Genomic DNA, 14,384 nt, shown 5'->3' on the forward strand with positions numbered 1-14,384 from the left:
GTATGGACATGCACTCACATAATATCTGCACCACAATATATACACAGTTTGGGTCCTCAAGTGCAAGACAATACTCTTAGCTTACTTACAGTTCAAATTATTTCCCAAACTAATCAAACTACGTCTTGTGCACGATAAGAAGACTAGCACTATCCCCAGGGAGAGACCACATATGAGAGGTTTTCAATTGCAGGTAGTGAAGACTCCAACAAAAGTGTTGTCAACTCTTCATCAACACTCAGCTCTGAATTCTTATCCTTTATCATCGTGCAAGTCCACCAAAGAATCATCACCTGCAGAATTCCCGAACATCAACACCTGTGTTAGTCATGAGTGCAACTCCCAACAAAGAACAATCCTATCACCAACTACAACTACCCTATCACCTGCTAATCATGCCAACAAGTATCCCCAATGACCTTTATCCGCACCACCACCAAAACTCCTCCACAATAAACCACAAAAATCCCTTCCAACCACGTCTTCGGTGCATGCCAAATCTTGCTACCTACGATGGAGAGTGCCATGGGACTGGCACTCGTCTAGGAGGGGGGTAATGTTAACCCTCAAATGAACAAGATGGCAAATCTAGAAAATCTAAAGCAGAAGACAAGGCCAAGGAAAAAGTGGAATGGAAGACAAGGGTGTGCCAAGAAAAATATGGAAATACAATAAGTGCTAAAAATTCCTAAATCAAGGAAAAAGGCGCACAAGAAAAAGCGCAAGTCAATACTTTTGTAAAAGAGTGCAAGGCGCACCATGATTTATTTTCAGAGCGTCGGCGGGGCTCTCACCCATACAATTTGTAAAGGTAGATGGGTGGTAGGAAGGAAGATAGGAGGACAATAAAAAAAGGGCCTAAGCTACGGTCATAGGCTATGGCCGGCCATGTAAAAAAGGGGATAAGGGGATGACTGCCCAAAAGGGATTTGGGGCTTTGTATATAAAGTTGAAAAGTGAATGAGAAGCTCATTCTTGTGTGTGGCCAAAAGTAGCTATCTTCTTCTTATTCTTATTCTTCTTCTTCTTCTTCTTCTTGCTTGCTTGCTTGAGCGTGTGCTTGAGAGAGGGAGTGTGAGAGTGTGAGGGAGTGAGTGTGTGAGGGTGAGGGTGAGGGATCGTGGAGGAGAAGCTCTCCATCTTCTTCTCTCTTTTTCTCTTCTCTTCTCTTCTCTTGCTTACAAAGAGGATAGCTCTAACTCAACAGCGAAGACCGCTTGTGTGCCATACACCAACTGGAAAGGGGTTGTAATGGCCTTATGAGAGGTTCTGTATACCCAGAGGGCCTCTGTAAGTCGATCCCTCTAATCAAGATGATGTGGAGCAATCATTCTTATCAAGATCAAGCAAAGAATGTGATTGGTTAACTTCGACTTGGCCATTGGCTCTGGGGTAGTAGGGTGTGGACTTGTGATGGCAAATCTTGCACAACTCAATCAACTCTTCCATTATCTTGTTGAGAAAATGAGTACCTCTATCACTTATGAGCTCTAGGGGACTGTCAAAACAGGTGATGATATTCTCATATAGGAATAGGGTCACAGTGTTGTCATCATCTTGCTTGAGAGCATACACCACTTCGTCACATAGTCTGTACAGACCAAGATGTATCTATTCTATTTCCTTTTGGTGGGCGGATCAATGGGGCCCAAAAAGTCAATTTCCATTTCTCAAATAGCTTTAAGAGAAGTATGGGTTACAGTGGCATGATGCTAGATTTGGTAGGCTCTCCCATTCATTGACAAGCATCACAATGTTTACAATAGTCATAGGCATCCTTGTGGAGGGTCGGCCACCAATATCCTATGAGCAAGTCCTTCCTAGCTATCACTTCTCCCGTGAAGTGTCCTCCGTGGGGCTTGTCATGGCCTCACAATGTTTACAATAGTCATAGGTATCCTTGTGGAGGGTCGGCCACCAATATCCTATGAGCAAGTCCTTCCTAGCTATCACTTCTCCCACAAAGTGTCCTCTGTGGGGCTTGTCATGGCATGCTTTCAACACAATTCCAATCTCTTCTCTTGCAACACATCTTCAAAGGACTTCATCTTTACCTTTCTTGTATAAAGCACAACCTAACGAGGTGTAGGGGATTGATTTCAACAAAAGCTTCTTCTTCTCACGATTGGAAATACTTTCTCAAAGGGGGATTGTTTTGTACCATTGCGAGGAGCTTTGGACCGGCCCAGATGCCGAGAGGTCGCTCGATGAGGGATCCATCAGGTAGGAGGAGGCGAGAGTGCTAAGGAGGGTTTGGGCATAAATCTCTCGATCGCTCCTATGAACTTCCTGACCCTCACGCAAATCAAGATGGGATTGTGGAGTCCTCGGTATAGTGAAGGGACGGAAATCTTGGGGGGTTTATTTTCTTCTACATAGACAGAAGGGATTTTTTGGTGAATGAAGGTTTATCTTTTGCGCAGGCAGAAGGGGAAAAGCATTGTAAATAACTTTGCGAAATACATTTTTCCAAAAGACTGTTTTCTCTATCTTTGTATTGTGCCGTAAAATTATGTGAAGGAACCTGTGATAAGGGGTTATTTAATGAAGATGCTTTCATATATCATAACTTAATGTGATAGGTAATTAGAAAAATAAAGAAAACCATTTGTGAAAAATGGGTGGGTGAGATCCCTGACGGATCTGTCCTACGCATGGGTGGTCCCGATAAGCTGGGAGCTTCTTTCAAGAGATTGAACGAAATGTTAATTAGAAAAAATTAGGTAGAGCTGAGCATTGCCTTACCTAGGGTCAAGTCTTAAAACCTTGATCAATAATTATCTTAGGGGAAAGGTGTGGCGGCTGTGCCAAAACTACGTTAAGGTTGAATCCTAACCAGTTGTGCTGGAAAAAAGTGTTGCACTCCATAAACCAAGGGTAACTACAATTGCTCCAGTTAGACGAGAAGCCCTTGTGGGATGCCTCTGATGGAGTTAGCTAATGTATCGAGACCTCAGTTGTCAAATTAGGGCCCCGATCTTGTAGGTTGATCCTCATGGGGATGGTCGGTACCTTCCATTATGAAGTGGACTCTGGGAAACCTAGATGATAGACCATGTGCATTCTTGCGAGTGCCGGTGAAGCCATCTAGGATAGTTCCCAATGGACCACTAAAATGTGCTACCAAGGAATTATTGGGTAGGCACGTGACATGTGGTATTAGAGCATAATTGAAATTAAAAATATATATGGTTTTTAAGACCAACTATTCTAAGTAATAATCAGCATGCTAATTATTAAGGGATAAACTTTGGCAGAATAATGAAGCCTAGAACCAATTCCTTGTTTTTCGAGCAATGTACACATCTGTGCTAAACTCCATGGATGACAAGTGGAGAAGAGAAATGATGAGGATACTTGATCACTTATATATGATCCATCCCCTGTGAATCACGAAGAAGATGGTTCTTGGATGAGCGTTATTGTTATATCAAGAGGCCAATCGATTCTTCAACATGCAAACTAATCTAAAATGCCTTGAATGGATGGAAAATTTAAAAGTAGTTGAGTCATTTATCTTTTGTCCATCTAGAAGGAATCCAGTTATGATTACCAGTGGTCGACAGATACGTCTAGACCATTATGTCTATGATAGGGTACTGAAGGTAATTCCAACTAATAGGATTATAATCCAAGGATATCGCAAGTATCAAGATTACCGTATCCATGGTTTTAAAGATCTGTCATTCTCATAGTATAGGTTTCTGGACATAAACAACAATTGGCCTACTTTTTTCTACATGAATGTAACTGATATCCATCCCTGAAAAGAAAGATATAATGATATCATGTTTTGGAAATTTTATATAGCATCCAGCCTATCCGATCGATGTTGATGTATCCCTACTTGTAAACATCTGCCATTTGTAAATATCCCTTAGTTGTAAAAATTGTAGCATCATTAGGGCCAAAAATGCTTCAAAAAAGGCACTTGTAAGAAAATGATTAAGTTGCTAATTAGTTGAGATTTTGGAAGAATGAAAATTCCAAATTTGGTTGCTTAGATGTGATTAATGAGAGAATATTAAATTCCTTAAAGAGCTCATCCATTAAATGTCCCTCATCTTTAATTTATGTCAGGGTAACCTTTTTGGATATATTTTTTATCTTAAAACTTGGGAGAATTTGTATTTTTGAGAAAGGTCCACCTATATCGTGGTTTATCTACTCCCGTATATTCTTTTCACATGCTCTTTCTCCATACTCTTTCTCCATTTTCTTTCACCATTCTCTTCTTTGTGCTCACTTTCTTATCACTGTGATTGTTGATCTGCTAAAATATTTATCAATACCTCTGCAAGTAATATAGATACGAGCACATGAAAATACAAACTTACCATCCAACTAGATCCAATTTATTCATCTTGGAGAAGTATACGTCGTTGAGTACTAAGAGATGAGATGGAGGCCCACAAATTGCAAACTCAAGGAAAGAAACATATAGATTTGTGGGTGGATGGAAATATTTATCCCAAGGATCCTTCAATACGTAAACCTCCTAATTTTTTTAATATTCATGACTACATGAGATATGTTGGAAAAGGTTATAATGGGATGCTTGGCTATTGTAAAAGGTTATACTCTACATCTTACACCTACATGGCTCAAATGAATGAAATGAGAAAAGCATTATTTATTGCACAGACAAGCGTTTTTGAGCTTGCAAATAAGATTGACATTTTAGAAAATGCCAATAAGTCATTACAAGACAAGCTAGCACACTTAAAGAAAACTCCAATAGGATTAAGAGAGAGAAAGAGACCATTAAAAAGTATAACTAGCTTGTGTGTGTGAGTAAAGAAAAGAAGATTGAATCTTGCAAAGAAATATGTCTCTAACATGTCAGGTATTAACATTTGAGAGAGTGAGGAGAGAAACAGGTTTTTAAAAGAGGCTGTGAATAAGAATGATATTTTAAGGATTCTTAGGTCACCTCAGAATATGGATTTGAGAGGCCCAACTCTCAAAGAATTTGTGAAGGACTTAAAGGACATAGTAAAACCAAACAAAATTATAGAGACATGTGATACTATGGGCATTAGTCGAAAATGTTATCAGGCTATCTCAAGATTATGGTTTAAAAATCTAAAATATAATAGAATAACTACATTTGGATTACCTCGAGCCCTAAGAGTATCGGTTGCAAGGACTGCCATGAATCGTAAGATTCCACAAGTTTTCAGGGAATACATTCATATTGAAGCATTTATGCCATATGAAAAGACAAAAATAAAATCTAGTTTTGAACACAATGTATTTAACAATATATGGGTTGATCTAAGAAGAGTGCAGATTGCAATGGCTCATATGTATAAACTCACGTTAGAGTAATGTCACGACGTTTTGAAGTTTTCCTTGAAGTTAGATGAAGCACAAATTCAAAAAGGACAAAAGATGGGAAGAGTCAGCATTTGCATCATGAACAGGGTGTTGGAATACAGCAATGGTGAGGGTCAAGCACAAGTGCATAAGTTCCAATTTGAAATGGAGATTTGGTGGGTTGGTGCAGCTCAGATACCAATTAAGAATCATCAAACATTGAAATGGTTGTTTACTCATATAGGTATTCCAAACATTATTAAGTCTCAAAGTGAAGGAGAAATGTTGATTGTTGATGGGGTTGGTAATTTTAATGTGGAATGGCACATAATCACTGACTTGAAAACTATCAAATGTGTGCTTGGAATATGTAATGGGTAAAATGCAAAATATATTTGTATTTATTGCATGGAAAGTGTTGTGTCTAAAGATTAGAGCAACTAACACCTTGTAAGAAGAGCCCCAACTAGAGACTCTATAGATCTAAGTTTTAAAAAAAACAAGGAAGATATATGGGATCCAATTCTTTCAATTCCTCTTACAAATGTTCATATATGTACTTTGCATGTAGAGATTGGTATTATCGATAAACTTCTCAAGTTGCATCTCAACTATGCATACTCAATTAAGCCTTTGTCTTTATCATATGAGTGTATTGACAAATGTGAGGCATTACTCTCTAAAATGGGTTTTCATGGAGGTCAAGTTCACTTAAGAAATGATCAAACACTTTCAAGGAAAACAAGATATGTCTTGGTTGATGTCTCAATGGGAGGCTCAAAAGGTAGATGTTTTATAGGTAACCATACAAGAAAATAGGTGAGCATTACTTGGGAGCATTGGAGAGAGCTATGTGGAATAACAAAAAATGTTGCAACCACACCACGAATTGCATTTCTAAGGATGGAGTTTTGGAGACACCTCGATGTCTTCCTAAAGCTCCTTAAGCAACAAACGAAACCTACACGTATCCATAAGAGTTCAAATGTTCGATTACAAATCTTGTTCAAGCAATAAAGGAGGTATGGGGAGAAAAAGATATCACATTTTATTTGGTAAGAGAGAATATTTAATCCAAGCTTTCTTTGATAAAATTTCCATTGGCATAAAATGATCCTTACTCTTATGAATTTGCAGCATATCCTTCATATCCATGGGCCTTACTTTGTGGAGGAGCAAGACCCCCTAGCAACTTATAATGGCCAAAGGCATGGAAAAATCTCACTATCAAGCACGTACAAGTTTTTTTCGAAGCACAAGACATGGAGGAGAAGTTACAAAAAGCAATGCTCTTGAGGAGCTATTCAATTGGTTTTTTCAATGATAGATACTTCAACTTGAGAATTCATAGTATTTTTCAAGAAAGAAAAGGACAAAGCTAGCTCTCAGGAGCCTTTACATCATCCTCCCCCTCTGGGATATTTCCTCTATAACGTAGAAATTTTATTCTCTTGTAGCCAACTATTGATTTTATATCAGTTTGGTTTGCTGCCAAAGAATAAGATGAGAGGGCCAAAAAGTATCCTGCTCTAGAAACAGAGAAACCATGACCATAACCAAAAAACCTAATTATCGCAGTCTTCTCCAAAAACATCACCTTGTGTGCATTGTACTGTAACCCAGAGAAACCAAGTAGCCTTGTAAGTGCCTTGATATATAGTATAGGCCATGTTGCTTCCTTTGAGAAGATGTTATGAAATACGAAGAAAACATGCAAATCAATCCTTGCTAAGTAATGGCCAAGTGCAACATCTTTCAATGAACTAATACCAACTCTTGTTCCTTTACCCCATCCCAATAAGTTATCGAAATCTTCATTCTCCAATTGTTAAAAAAGATAAATTTCAAATGAATGTTGAAATCAAACATATTAATGTATATCTTATAGAATTCAAGATAATAGTACCAATTGATTTTCATCATTCTCTAGCTTAGTTGGATTCCATATGTTAATTGATGATTGTGCCTCATTGGTATCTTCCAATTCTTTAACATATTGTGACTCTTCTCTTCCAAAATGGAAAATTGCAAGTCGTCTTGAAGGCCATAGAACTCCTCTTCAGTAATCCCATACTCTTTCTCAGCATTCTTTGCCTTACAAAAACAAAGACAAAGGGCATCCCTTGCTTCAATGAACTTGTCGTCTGTAATTTCGGTGTCAAGTTTAAGTAACTCTTCTTTCGATTCATTTTCGACATCAACAATGTCATTTTCAGCATCAGAAGCCTCTGCAATGATGGCTAAACAATAATCCTTCCTAAGATTAAAGAGTCTTTGGATGTCTGCTAGCATTATGTATTCCTTGTCCTTGATAGGGAAAGTTGGAAGTAAAGAAACAATATAAAAAGAAGAGTCACATACAAGATCTGCATTTGCATGGTTTTCTTCAATAATGGTCTCAGCTTTGAATTGGGCAACATCTAGTTTTCTAGCAATATATGCTTCTTGCTCAGGGTCCAAACATTCCTCTATATCCTTGTCATTTGCTATCTCCTCCAAAAGGTAGAAGCTGGAACATTTTGGACCCTCTAATTGTTGTTCATCAAATTTAACAAGATATTTAACAATAGTAAACACAATGAATGCAACTATTTTGGACATTAGCCTATATTTTCTAGAATGAGCAAAAAAAACAAATCTGAGGTACAAAACCGGTCGAGAGAATGAGATGTATACTTTCTTGAAAACAAAGCCTTCTCTGAAGGTGAGCTCCCAATAGGTATGTGAACATATTCATTTGCATCCTTTTCAACTATCAGAAATGCAAGACTTTCAAACTCAGCAAACTCCTCCAAGAAAAACTCCTTGCATGAGTTCAATACATGGTCAATATCCTAGTCAGGATTGAAAATATCCTTTGCAATTCTGTAATAAGATAACTCTATACCATTCTGAAGAAGAAAGTCTAGGAGCCTTTCTAATGGAGAAGCCTCTGTGATCTGATACAATCCTCTGTGATTGGAGACTTCACAGGTATTCCCACACTTGCTGTTGAACAAGGGGAGGAAGCTATGGGAATTTCAGGGAAGAAGGCAGCACAACCAGAAGCCCTTATTGACCCTGATGACAACTTTCTTCTTTTCTTTGCAACATCCTTTGATTTCATATATGAGTGAAAGTGTGATATGGTGCAAAAGTGTGCACTTGACCTCACAAACAATGCCTCCTGGCTTCGTATTTGGGGATCTACAATACGATGTCAGAGGGGTTTTTGCCGAAAGGTCAAATCCAGTGGGGATCAGAGGTAGAAGAAATTAGAGATAGGAGATGGAAGAGAAGATAAAGAATGCACAAGAGGTAAACATAATAATGAAAAATTACAATGAATCAAATCAATATGTATTGAGAGAACCCGAAATCCTTTGTCTGGCACTACTCAGGAGCACTCTTCAGGCATTAGATCTCCTAGAGCTTCCTTGTAGAATAAAAACATGGATCAGAAAAAATAGCTCCTTCTTTGTTGCTCGGAACCCGAATCTGATGGCTCTATTGGCTCCGAAAGGGGGCTAAAACCTCAAGACACATGTTTACGGATCTCCTAGATCACTCCTTCTTCCTCTTCTAGTTCAAACTGTAGTTTTCATTTTCTCAACAGTGATCGTGACGCACGTGATTTCGTCAATCTGTCTTTTTTTATGAAAATCCCATAATTAGCTGAAAAAGCCACTTGTTTTTTGTATGTCATCCTAATCTAGAAGCTTTTTTAACTTTTTTATATTTTTTACAATAAATAATATAAAAAATAGGCTAACATTATCCAAAAATCTAGTGTTTTTAGATAATCCATGCCACTCACACTAGTACTAATAACTCAGATCACATTAACCCTCTTGATCAATAAGAAAGTCGAATGATGATGCATTCTAGAGCTTTTCACACCATGTATGCATAGTGGCACAACATCCCCCCCCTCTGAACCTGCACATCCTCTGGTATGTGCCACCGATGCACAACCTAAGTCCAACACCCATAGTATCAACTTGTAGCTTATCATGCATATAAGAAGGCATCCCACTGGATCATAGATCAAAATAATCAAGATTTTTACAAATCTTGAGACATACTTAGTACCCCCTCTAGGGTCATAAGGCCTTGGGTGCATATCATACATTAGAGGTTGTTCAATCTCCATATACATGCTATCAATACACCCAACAACAAATACATAGCAACATGCCTACTCTTTCAAAGTCCATTGCATGGGAAGTTTCTTCTGATATGAGTCTCAATCGCATTCAACACATTATCACCATCACCGAAAATAGTGAAACAATCCATATCTTGAAGCATCTTTGATTTGTATATCAAGGCCTTTGATAAAGCATCTGAAACAGTTTTCAACTATGCATCATCATATCTAACATCCTCTAATATAGGCATATCCTCAAGCTCATAAGCTGTCTCATAGGTAATAACTTTATCCTGCAAATCATGTGCATCCAATAAGTCATCGATCTCCCTTTGACTCTCTACATCAAGTAAAACATGATCTTCGTAAATCTCTTCAGATACATTAAGAAAATCTATAGATGCAATGGTTGAATCTTCTAGTACATGATCTTCTAAGGCATTTGTGTATGTCTCAATATCAGACTGCAGCTTATATCCTAGTTGTTTGTCCTCTTGCTCGCTATCCTATTTTTGCTCCTATCCAATCTCTTCCATAACATGCTGGGAGGTGGCTGATTTGTAGCTTTATAAAAATCCATATTTCTTTTTGTCACTGCCTTCCATTGATGCCACGAGGCATATTTCACGGTGGATTCCGTGCCACGGTGGATTCCGTGCCACGGTGGATTCCGTGAGGTTTTACGGTGGATTCCATAAACTTTGATGACCGGGGCTCATACACAAAGTGGGTTCTTTGTGCGAGAAGTTGATGGGGACACCTATCCTTTTCGGGCGTTTCATTAATTTAGTGTGTATATGGGTGATTCCATAGCGGGTGATTCCGCAAAATGCATATTAAATTAATAAATGTTTATGAGTTTAGAGTGCGCACTCGTAATAAATTAAGGTTAGGATTGATTTCTAACCAGTTGATTTATTTATGTAGCTGAAGACTGCTAGGTATTCACTTTTGTCGGTTTAATTGTATTATTTTACTAACGATTGTGAATGCTTCAGTTGATGTATAGAGATAGCAGCAGTGGGCGGAGGAAAGCATTGGAGGATAGCGAGTATTCGATTTATCACTTATATTTTGATGGGCGCATACCTTAGGCATGGCGCCTATATTTTGTCGCGCCTAATTATTGAGGCGTTGGATATTTATTTATTATTTTGTATGCGCATGGGCGCACGATTATGTTATTTGTACTTGGACATTGTATTGGGCATGCCAGACTCTTTGGGCACCGCCCATTAGCTTTATTCCTATTTTGTGCTAAAGCAAACTCAAAAGCTAAAAGCTTGCTATTTTGTAATTTGGGCTATTATTTGAGCTTGAAGATGATTAATACATAAAATACATGCTTTGTGGAGCGCTCACACAAGGCACGGGGGGAGATTGCACCCAATTGGTCTCTTGTTCATGTCATGCATGCTTTCTACCTTGAGTTTTGTGCAAAAAGTAGAGTTCTTTTGTTCTTGAGGACCTTTCGGCATTTATTATGCGAGTGTACAGCATCTGATTTGCGCACCAATGGTATCAGAGCGAAGCTGAGATCAAGAGCTTCCAATCGCTACCCATCTTGTTCGAAGGCGGAGCTCCTGGAACGATCGAGCTCTACGGTCAATCTTGTCCCCGCGAACGGTCAATACAAGTGGATTCCTGGCGATCAAGAACCTCTATTTCCATCATCAGATCGCGAAGGACCGGCCTGCAACAGGCGGAGGACCACTCCTACATCCTCTTCTTCAAGTTGTCAAGAACCAGAGATAAGTCTCAATTTCCATATCTTCAAAGCTTTAAAAATTAAAGCTTAGAAAGCTTAGAGAAGCTTTAAGCTTCTAAAATCTCATCGCGAGGTATCAGAGGAGGTCCTAAATTTTCGTCGCGCTGAACCCCCCCCCCCCCCCCCCGCCCACGATTCGACGTTTTACTGCCCCTTTACTAAGCCTATTACACTAAGTCTTCTAAGCCACAAGTCACATAAAAACTCAGCAAGTACTGCAAGTCAGATAAAGCAACTAAGTTCTGCAAGTCCTGGAACTCTGCTAATCACATAAGTCTGCAACTCTGCAAGTCAGACAAGTCACCTGAAGTCAAAACTGACTTCTGTTCAAAACTCATAGAAGGGCTGTTCCTGCGCAAAAACTCCGAACTGCAAAGTTATTCATTGGAAGTTACTCTTCGCATACGCAGGTTTGCTGAAGCATTTTCAGCATATGCAGAAGGATAAAACACAGATTTTTTAAAGATTGTGAATCCCGCAATAGTCAAAGACGAAGATTGTGAAAGCCACACACAAAAGTATATAAGCCTTGTACACCCGATCTTGAGCTATGCTCATCCCGCTAACTTGATTTTGAGAGTGAGAGGTCTTTTGAGTTTTGCAGGATGACAGAACCACATATGGATGATTTAATGGCTGAAGGCGACCTACCTGAACCTACGATGGAGCAAAAGCTGGACTTAATTATGATGCAGTTGGATGAAGAACGATGAGCTAGGCAAGCATTACAAGTTCAATTGGCTAATTTACAAAGATCGACTACCGACAAAGAGGAACCTCAATCTCAAGATCTTATTCAACGTACCATCGACGCGACTCTCGAAGCTCAATCCATCCGTAAGGAAACAAAGATAAGTAAAGGAAATTTCAAATTCCGTACTTTCAATGGCACTCGAGAGGGAAAAATTGTTCTTGCATTCATTAGTCATCAAAAATTAGTCAGTTTGATGACTACTTTCATGAGGAAACCTATGCAAAAAAAGATAAAATCAAGTGTGTCACTAATCATTTAGTGGATAGAGCATCTCTTTGGTGGACCGTGGTTCGCAAGAGTATAGATTGTCCCGCTACCTGGGAGAATTTCAAGAAGAAGTTTATGCAGAATTTCCTTCCTCCACAATTTCATGAAAAAGCCATAAAGCAATGGGACCTTCTTCAGCAAACGAGATCGTGAGCCTATTCCTCAGTACACCGAACGCTTTTGGAATGCATTACTCCAGTTACGCATGCTTGAAGGCGTACCTGAAGCGACATACAAGCGCAAGTATATGTCTGGATTACTTGGGCATTACTACGCTGAAGTTAATATATTCAAGCCTGCAACTCTTGAAGACGCAATTTCATTAGCTCACGACACTGAAGACAAGCTGCGAGGAAGAGACAAGCGTCCATAGCAATTCCAAGCCAATGGTAACTATGGATCTAAGCAATTTAACTCAAATTTTAGAAGATTTAATCAAGGTCGTTTTCCTTCATCATCTTTCCGTAAGAATTGGGCAAAACCACCTGCTTTACCATCCAATACCAACCAAAACCCCAAGCCTATTCCACAGTCAAATCCTAATATCCCTAGACTTCCTGCCATTGCAAACAATGTAACCAAAGCAAAGCCTATAGTATATTACAAATGCCACCAGCTTGGACATCTAGCAGCAAATTGCCATTCGAAGAAGCTACCTGTCCATATCAACTACCTTGGAGCAATGGAAGATGATGAACATGAATAAATGCCTGATTTCACGAAAGATGAGGACGATACTACTACTCCTTCGGATACTTTACCAGGTATGCCAACTCCACATTCTTTATTGACAATGAAATGTTTAGTGCATGGAAAGGAAAAGATTATTTTGCATGATGATGGTAGTACTCATGATTTTATTTCTGCAAAGCTAGTAAAAGAATTGAAATTACAAACTGTACCTACGCATTATCGCATTAAAGCAGCATTCTTAGGTACTAGGTATAATGGTACACAGGAAGTGCATGACTTAGAAATTCAAATTGGTGAATACACTGAAAGAAGAAATTTTCTAGTTGTACCACTACAGTCTAGTGATATTATTTTAGGTATGCCTTGGCGTCATCAACATAATCCAGATATAGATTATTCTACACATTCAATTAATATTCAATTTCAAGGAAAACATATTACATTGTATGGTATGCATGCATCTAATGCTTTTCCATTGATTTTGCATACTCAAGCTAAACGTGCATTATGCAAAAGTAGTAAATCTTATCTCATTTGGGTGAATGAACTGCAAGTTAAAGAAAATCATATGCACCCTAGGCATAAAGAATTTCTTGCACATTTTAAAGACTGTTTTGCCGAAGATCTACCACCTGGTTTACCTCCTTCACGTCCGGAAGACCATAAAATAGATTTGATTCCTAGTACCCAACCACCTTGTAAAGCACCATATAGGCATAACCAGATAGAGCAAAAAGAAATTCAAAGTCAAGTTGAGGAATTACTAAATAGAGGATTGATTAGACCTAGTAGTTCTCCATTTGGTGCACCTGTTCTGTTAGTAAAGAAAAAGAATAATACCTATCGTATGTGCATTGACTACCGTGCTTTAAATAAGATCACAATAAAGAATAGGTATCCAATTCCTAGAGTCGATGACCTTATGGATAAACTGCAAGGTTCTGCCATATTTAGTAAAATAGACCTTAAATCTGGTTATCATCAGGTGAGACTAGATAAGTCTGACATATTCAAGACTGCATTTAGGACACAGTTTGGTCATTATGAATTTTTAGTGATGCCTTTCGAATTGACTAATGCACCTGCTACATTTAGTAGAATGATGAACCGTATATTTCTAAAATATCAGCATTGTGTTATTGTCTTCTTTGATGATATTTTGGTGTTTAGTCAAAATGAGAAAGAACATTATGAGCATTTGTCATTGGTTTTCTAGTTATTAAAAGATAATCAACTGTATGCAAATCCGGAAAAGAGTGAGTTCTTTAAAACATAAATTGAGTATTTAGGTCATATTGTATCATCTGATGGAATTAAGGTTGACCCTAAGAAAATAGAAGCAATATTGAATTGGCATGTACCTAAAAATGTGCATGAGTTACGATCGTTCCTAGGTCTTGCTAGTTTCTATAGGAAGTTTGTACGTAATTTTTCATTACTTGCTTTACCATTAA

The sequence above is a fragment of the Lygodium microphyllum genome, chromosome 8 (assembly GCF_053477565.2).
Source record: "Lygodium microphyllum isolate KBCC chromosome 8, Lygodium_microphyllum_v1.1.10, whole genome shotgun sequence".
Lineage (NCBI taxonomy): Eukaryota > Viridiplantae > Streptophyta > Polypodiopsida > Schizaeales > Lygodiaceae > Lygodium > Lygodium microphyllum.